The sequence below is a fragment of the Numenius arquata genome, chromosome 3, assembly GCF_964106895.1.
Source record: "Numenius arquata chromosome 3, bNumArq3.hap1.1, whole genome shotgun sequence".
NCBI lineage: Eukaryota > Metazoa > Chordata > Aves > Charadriiformes > Scolopacidae > Numenius > Numenius arquata.
Window position 1 is genome coordinate 35,016,415 of NC_133578.1, and position 8,398 is coordinate 35,024,812.

Sequence of the window (8,398 nt, forward strand, 5' to 3'; positions counted from 1 at the left end):
CCTACCCTAAGAGTGTTTCACTGAATATTATTAATAACACAGAATATACTCTTCAGAAATATAACAGCATCAAGACTGGTAGGAGCCATATGGCATTCCTTAATGTTTTGATCACTAGTTTGTTTAGGAGTCAGGTTTTTGAAAGTGATTTTATTTAGCAATTTTTTAAAATCTAAAAATAAATGACTGAAAATGAGAAAACTGACAAAGTGGTATTGTTACCGAAAAAAAACCTACAAAAAACTTAATAATCTACAGGGCTTTCCTTCTACTGACAAAAAACCCGTGTCAGTCAGGGATTGAAAGTGCAGCAAATCAAACATGGAAAAAGAACGTACTCGTGAGTGAGAAGAGACTAGTTATCTACTGGTGATTTTAACCATAGCCTTAAAATACCGCATCTTCACTTTGCAAAAACTTCTTCTGATCCACAAGACAGTAGGAGGATAGAATACAGCACTACCAGCAAGTTTAAAATGAACAACAGAGAATAGGAGTGAGGAAGAGAAGTTCAGCGAGTAAACAGAATGGATTTTGGCGTGAATATAAATGCTAACTCGTTTGAGGCAGAACAGAGTGTGAAGTTTTGGTAGAGGCCTGCTGAATGTCATCAGTTCAGCCAAGACTAGAAAGGTTGCAGAGTGGTAAGGAACATCACTGAAAACCTGGAGTAACAGTTTTGAAGCTACCTTCCCCAAAATCTAGCTAAGAGGCACAAACAGACAACAAAGCCCTAACACGCAAATTGAAACTTCTGCAAAGATCCTGAGAAGTCCTGCAAAGCGAGCATACAGCACAGCAGATGTACGTCACAAGAAAGCATCTTGGTCCTCCGACCAACAAATGAGCTTTTGTCTTCCCACAGGTTTACGTTTCGAAACCACGACAGAACTCGGAACAGGGAAACAAGTCTTTGTTCCCTCATTATCTCGTCACCCCTGACATGACTACAAGGGAAAAAGATTTCATCAAAATATGAACTGCCCACTTTCCCCCCAACCGTGATCCTATCGTACTGGCCCAGGAGCGCAAGTCCCTTGCTCACAGCTGCACAGGAAGCTTGTGGCCAACCCGGCTTTCTCAGACCGGGGATTATTCTGCAAGATCGCTTGGGCTCTAAGCCTGTTTATGCACAAGTGCATGCGCTTCTTTTCAGATATAAAGAATATACATGTTAACCACAAGACTATTCTTTCTTCAAGCTTTGCACAGATAGGACTTTTTTTTTTTTTTTTAGTTTCCTGATACAGATTGCTGCTGCCTGGTTTATATCTATTCCCCCAGCAAGTCAAAATCCACTTTCAAACTCTTTACATCTACGACATATCTTTCATCCAGTCATCTGCAAACAGCTACAGCAACTTTCCTGCAGACTTTTACCTTTCAGCAACTATCTGAGGAACAGAGGAAAAAAACATTTGTACTGAGGAATGCAGTGATGACAATGCAACGGTCATTTTAATGACTGTAACAAGGCTCTTTGGCAGGTACCTGGAAAGAGGCAAAAATGGGTATTCCACATTTAGTTAAGTATCTTCTTGGCATTCTTGCCTTTTGTATTTCTTAAATCGATCCTTATTTACCCTGGCTCTTCTAATAATTAAGAGGATTTCAAGATCAGAAAGGATAAAAAGCTAATTTATTCAAGACAACCTGACATTACAAGAAGTTCCCTATAAAACAAAGAAAAACGATAATAAGGACAATAATAATACAGTATATTAAAACCCCAGCTCTCCCTTTGGAGTCACTCTTCCCAAAACTTTGGAAAAAAAAGACCCAAAACACCCACTTTGCACTGTATCTCAGGGGGAAAAAAAAAAAAAGCCAATCAACAGATCAGACTGGGGTAGCAAATCCCTAAACCTCTCAGGGAAAATATCATGGCACTTACAGCACAAGGCATTGAAACTTCATTTGCAGACCAACAAAGTTAAATTTGGGGTGAAGAAGTACTACAGTTTTTAAATAAAGTTTAATTCACCATAAATATTCCATTCACTAAGCTTTGAGAATTAAAGTATAATTAAGACTCACAAAGCAGAGCCTCAAAATCAAGGTTTGGATGCATACTGAATGAAAAAAAAACAAAGAAAAAAGAAAACCCAGGACAGTTAATCAGAAGACAGCGCAAATGATCTAGAGTAACTTAACCAATTAAATACCTAACAAAATCACTGTAGAAGATTTATATTTATACAGTCTCAGAAAACATACTCTAAGAGTAGAATTTCAAAATGGGAATTGGTAATTTATCTCCCAAGCAACATGCAGCTGAAAGCATGGAGCAGACTAGCTTGCAGTTTGCATTGTGTGGATAAATCAAAGCCAGCCAAAACGGCATCACATCTAACTCTACCCCTTTCAGAATTTCACTAGTTTTCATACAAACATTTAAAAATCTAATAGAAAACATGTTTCTTGAATAAACCTTTTTTTTTTTTTTTTTAAGTCATTAATTATTGTTTGATTCAGAACAGGTCTGTGCTACAGAAGCAGACTTAAAAACTATGCATCTTCCAAAGAAAGCTCACCTCACTTGTCCCCCAGCCGGTGCAACTGCCACAACGGGTGCAGCCATCATATTGCTCATGCACACTACCTCCTCCTCAGCCCCCCTTGTCTCATTGATCTGAGCTACAAAACCTTTGGATCAAAGACCTTCTGCTACAGTATCTGGGCAGCATCTCTCAGAATTAAGCCCCGCATCCAGCAGGCCTACAAGGCATCACTGTAATGAACATGAATAATAGACCATGTTTTTCATTTCCAAGCAAAGTTCACCCCTAAGGAACAGCCTGGTGCTGTCACCTGCATCCATGCCAAAAAGAAGCAGAATGTTATGCAAACAACTTACATCATGACAGAGGAGTGTACAGACTTAATTTACTCTTGCATCATGTTCCCAAACCTCTCCCAGGTAGGGCAACCTCCAGGCGGAGCCCTTGGAGGGGCTGTCCCCTGCCAAGCCAAACAGACCAACTCACACAGGCTGACCCACCTGCCCCACATCACCATCCCCTGCTCTCTAAAGGTAAGCACTCCTCCTGTGAGGTCCCAGCATAGACACCTTACTCAGAATTTATAACATCAGGAATAAATCACATTTAGTGAATTTACTCGGTGCTGGGAAATATATTTGTTTCAAGTCTGAAGCAAGACATTAGTATTATAACATCAACCACCACAATTAGGGTTTCCATGAAGTGAAACCACCTTGTTCTAAAACACTTACCTCTTAAAATTGCTTTAGTTTGTGTTGCTTGGCATGCACTTACTTAATGTGTTGGTCTATAGGTTTTTCTACTTCATTCAATATGCATATAAACCCCCACGTACTTTGACACATTTAGTCAATTAGACTGAGAGACTACAGTATGTCTGCAGTATGTCAAGATCAGCTTTATAATAGGTTTAATGCACTTTATAATAGGTCTGAAGTTGCTAAGTTGATACAATAGTGCTAGTATTAACATTAAAGACGACAAGAACACTATCAGATCCTCATCTATTAAAGAAAAAACTTTAAACTCACATTTTAGGACTCCTGCTTTCCAATCCTGTTTTCCATTTAATATGTGCAAATTAAGATGTCCTAGTAGACTATTTTTTAACCAGTTAGGGTCAGTATTAGACTCCATTTTTTTAACGAGTTTTTTTATTTACCAACTACATATCTACACTGCCAAGGTTTACACTTCATTAATGACAGTAACTAACAGGCATGCTTTCAACTACGGACTGGGCAAGTGCCAGAATCAGAGCTGCAGTACTCCACGAGCACAGCTGGAGCAGCTGTGGAGCACCGGGGACAGACGCAGGCACCCCAGCTGCCCCACCAAGCCTGGCAGCAGCAGGAGCCGTGGTCTGTTTCAAAACAGAGAGGCCTGCCAGGCAATTCCCAGCCTCGGGGACAAGCCACTGCTGCTGCGGCCGGATCGTGTCACCGGTTCATACTCTCCCACGCTCCTATATAAACTGAGATCCATTGGGCTGTAGCTGAAGGTTAAGGTGAATTTTGGTTGTGTTTAAGCTGTGCCCTAGCACCAGATTCATTAGTGACCAACCACAGCTTCCTCACATCAGCAGCTTCTGCTCTCATATTCTCACTCCACCAGTTTGATTTTATTTTTTTTTTAAACCTGCTTAGGATTTTTACTGGGCTTATGAACACTATCACAAATACCATCCTTAAAAAGAGGATTGGTTTTTTTTTTTCCCCTTATTCGTCAGTGGGTCTTCAGAGAATATAAACAATAAAATAAATGTCGCCTTTGTCCACTATCTATATCCAGGAAAACAAATACAAAAAAATAACCAAGCTAGAGAACTAGCATTTTACAGTCTTTTTCCTTGGACATTACTAAATACAGTGGGCAACGAGACCCTATGTCTTAGTAACGGAATAATGTTTTGGGTGAGTTTTTACTGAAATACTTCAGTGTTATGTTCAGATAGCCACTCTCCTCTCCCCTAAACTCCAAGTTTATTGCTCTTCAACACCACATTTTTCATTAACACATTTAAAAACAGTCTGCTGTTAAAAGAGCTGCTGACCAAACATGGGTTTTAAACTCCATCCAACAGGATATAACAGGCATACGTAACACCTAGAGTACCTCCAGCACCGATTTCTTAAACAAGCATCTATTCCTATGCTTGTTTTAATAAACAGAGGAGCAGCTGACAACCTGCATCATATTTTTAAGGATTTAAGGGCTCAGAAGTCACATGACAGCTACACATAACACCACGCCTGGACGCTGGCAGCAGGGGCAAGCATGGGGATGTTCTCAGGGGACACGGCCCAGCCAGCGGGCACCTCTGGGGACCCCAACACCGTCGTCAGTCGTCGGGTGGGAAGGCTTAAGGGATTTGGCCGTGGATGGCTGCGTCGCACCTCCAGTGGCACTTCACTCACAACGCTGACCTTCTGGAGACGAGGGCCAGCATCCTAACGAGGTCACCGCTTAGCCACAATTAACACCACGGGACCTCAACAAGAGCGAAGCCAGCGGGACCACCCGGCTCAGCTGAGGAGCAGCTGACGGGCTCCAGGGGCCCCGCAGGCAGGAGGCAACTCCGAGACGCAAAAGCAGAACACAAGGGCCATCAAGGAAGAAAGGAAGGAAACGACTGAGGCAAGGGCCCAACGGCAGCATCCCGGGCGCCTGCCAGGACAAGGCCCGTCGCTCCCGGTGGGGAGGGAGCTGGAGCCGTTACCGGGTCAGAAACCGGGGAAGGACGGGCCTCACCGGCTTCCACCGGCGGCGACGAGGTGCGCCACAGCCGGCCCGCCCCGCAGGGCCGCAGCGACCCTCGGGTCGGTGCCCGCCGGCCCGCGGGCCGGACCCGCCGGTTGCCGGCGCCCCGCGGAGCGCGGTCAGGGGAGCCGGCGGCGGCACCCAGCCGTGCGGCCTGCCGCGGGCCTGGCTGCCGGCCCGGCCCCCCGCGCACCGCGGGGCCGCGCTGACTCACCTCGCCCGGGGGCGGCTCCGGGGGGGCGCTCAGCCGGGAGCATCGCAGCCCCCTCCCGCCGCCGCCGCCGCCTCCTGCCGCCGCGGCTCCTGCGGGCGGCGGCTCCGCGCACCCTCGCCCGCCCCCCCCCGGCCGGGCCGCGCCGCGCCGCCGCCGCGGGGAGGGACGGAGCCGCCCCCCGCCGCGGGGGGGGACCGCGCACCCGCCCGCCCGGCGCCGCCTCCGCGCCCCCCCCCCCGGCCCGGCCCGGCCCGGCCCGGCCGGAGAGCAGAGGGCAGTCGTGGACCCGGTCTGGTTTAGAAATAGCGTCTGGGGAGCGCTGGTGGACCCTAAAGCCCCAAATAACTCCGCGTTCGTAGCGCTTCCTGCTCCTCTGAAGTTCCAAACACGTATGACAGCGTAAAGAATTGAATTACTACCTGTAGTGCCTCCTGCAGCCACTGGCATCATCCCTTCAGTAGCGTTGCTTCCTAGAATTATATACAAATAAAATTACGTAAATGCTTAAAACAACAACATGGTAAACTTTCCCTCCCCGTCCCCCTCCCGCGGTAATTGCTGAGGCGGAAAAGCCTGGGCAGGGAGGATGACTGCCCCAGTAACAGCTGAGTCGTGCGGCAGGACCAAAAGGTCAGCGGCGTGACGCCGAAGAAGGGGAACAGTCAGGACAGAACGCAAAAATCCAGCCTGGGATCTGGGGTGTTCACCGGCCCTGAACTCAACAGGAGGTCGTGAAGTTGTTCGGGGGCTGAGCCCAAGCGCTCCAGCCGTGGTGTGCCGTACCCCGGAGCTGCGACTGGGCCGCAGTCCAGGCAGAGTCAATAAGGCGCGTGGGCTCCTCCGGCCATCCCTCCCTGCAGCACAGCACAGGCGCTTTCTGCCCAGGACAGTGACCAGACCGCAGGCAACGTTCACTGGGATACCACAGGACAAATGCATCTTCTCATTTCTACCCCTCTTTTCTGAGGGCGGAACCCCCTTTCCTCAAGGAAAAAAAATAATTTGCATTATTTTGCCCAAGGGAAGAAATAGAGGGAAAACTACAAGTTTGCATAGTTGAGGCAGATGGGGAGGAACAGGGGCACCACGGGTGTTCAACTCTTTTAATTTGAGTCCTCACCGAAGAGGAAGGGACGCCCGTCCCCACGGAAGGCAATGTTCTCTCAAGGCTGTTCCTCTGCCACGCTAACATACCGATCTTTGTATGTGGATACGAAGGCTATTGAGGACACCACCCCATTAAAAGCTTGCCTACCCCATCCACCCTGGTTTGCGGTACTACCCCTACAGTGAAAGCCTCTCCTGAAGGAGGCTGGAGACAAAAGCTGAATTTCACAGGGGAGATGACCTGGGGCAGGAGGAGGCTTGTCTATCATCTGTCTCTGGAAGGATTTTCAAACCCCTTCATCTTTGAGAATCCCTCCCATAGCTAATTAACCACAGAGAGAAACCATGTCTGACGAGACCGGGAGCACAGCCTCCTGTAATCCTGCAGAATTCAGAGACAGACAACTATCGGCTCACACAGTGGGGTTTTATTACAATATATTACTGTAATAAACCAGATGTCAGCTCCAACCAAAATTATTTCATCTTGATGGAGACTTTTTGGCAACTTATTACAAATGCTTTTAGGCAGAACATGTATTTCAAATAATTTCCAGTCATCGTTTGTGAACCGAAAAGGGAAAGCTGATCTTTGTAGTCGCAGACTACATTTACTGCAGCCATAAAAGCCGTCTTTCCCTAAACTCTGGTAACTCAGCATTGCAAACGCAGGGACCCCACATCACACGTTAAGAATGCGACCATCTCCTGCAGCTTTGCTTATATAACCTTTTATTGGAGCTGCGTCTTTGAGGAGTTACGTCCTGATCATCCCCCTTCCTTCTACTCGGTTTCTGAAATGCCAGGGATATTTCCTAAAAAAAAAAATAATAAAAATTGCTCTCTGGATGGAGGAATTAAGACAAAATGCGTAACGTTTCTTTGCACGGTGTTGCATCACCTGGTACGTGAACAAGAAGTTACAGCTGATGACCAAAATACAGAACATGACCAGTACAGAGTCATTTAGAATGTTTTCTTCATATATATATATATTTATATATACATAAAAACCATACAAATGGGTTCTTACTGAGTTTAAAAGCCAAATTCAGTGCTAACTGAGTTTGTTCACAGAGCTCAGCCTGGGGTTCGCTGCCGCCATTGGGTAAGCATCGTAAGGTAAGCGTTGCGAAAAGCCTTAGCATTAAACAGCATTATTTCCAATCTGACAAGCTACTCCAGCATGAGCAGAACGGAACATAATAGGACTCTGCATGGTTATTTCTTTCAGTGAGGCTCCGTGTAAAGATCTGGATTACAGCCTGTTGGAAATTATTACATTTGCTCAGAGAGTTCTTTCTCTGTTCTTTCAGCTATGAAAATGAGGATTAGCAAAAATGGAGAAACTGCTGCACTGCACAGAAACTGTCCTCGTGTATTTTTGTCACAAAGGGCTATATATTTCTAGCCAAAGCAGTGTTCAGAGAAAGGGAAATGTAAACTACTTAAAGTACGGAGTTTTTAGCAAGTAAGACACTTGCTAGTATAAAACATTACAGAAAATGAAAAGCTGAGTCAGGTGTAAAATCCATTGAAATTACTTCAAAGATCTCTTTTCTCAGACCTCTGGGTCAAGCTCTGAATCAGTAAAATGCAATATATGGAGAAACTACCAATCAACAATCTTTTTCTCTTAGCTAAGTGATAGAGTGATACTAATAAATATGTACCTGAGCACTGGATATTAGAATATTCAGAAATAATGCTTTATAAAATAAATATATTTCATACATATACATGCCATATAATAAACTCTGTACTATAAACCCACACCTGGGTTAAACTTGTCCATGAAATAGAAAGCATGCCT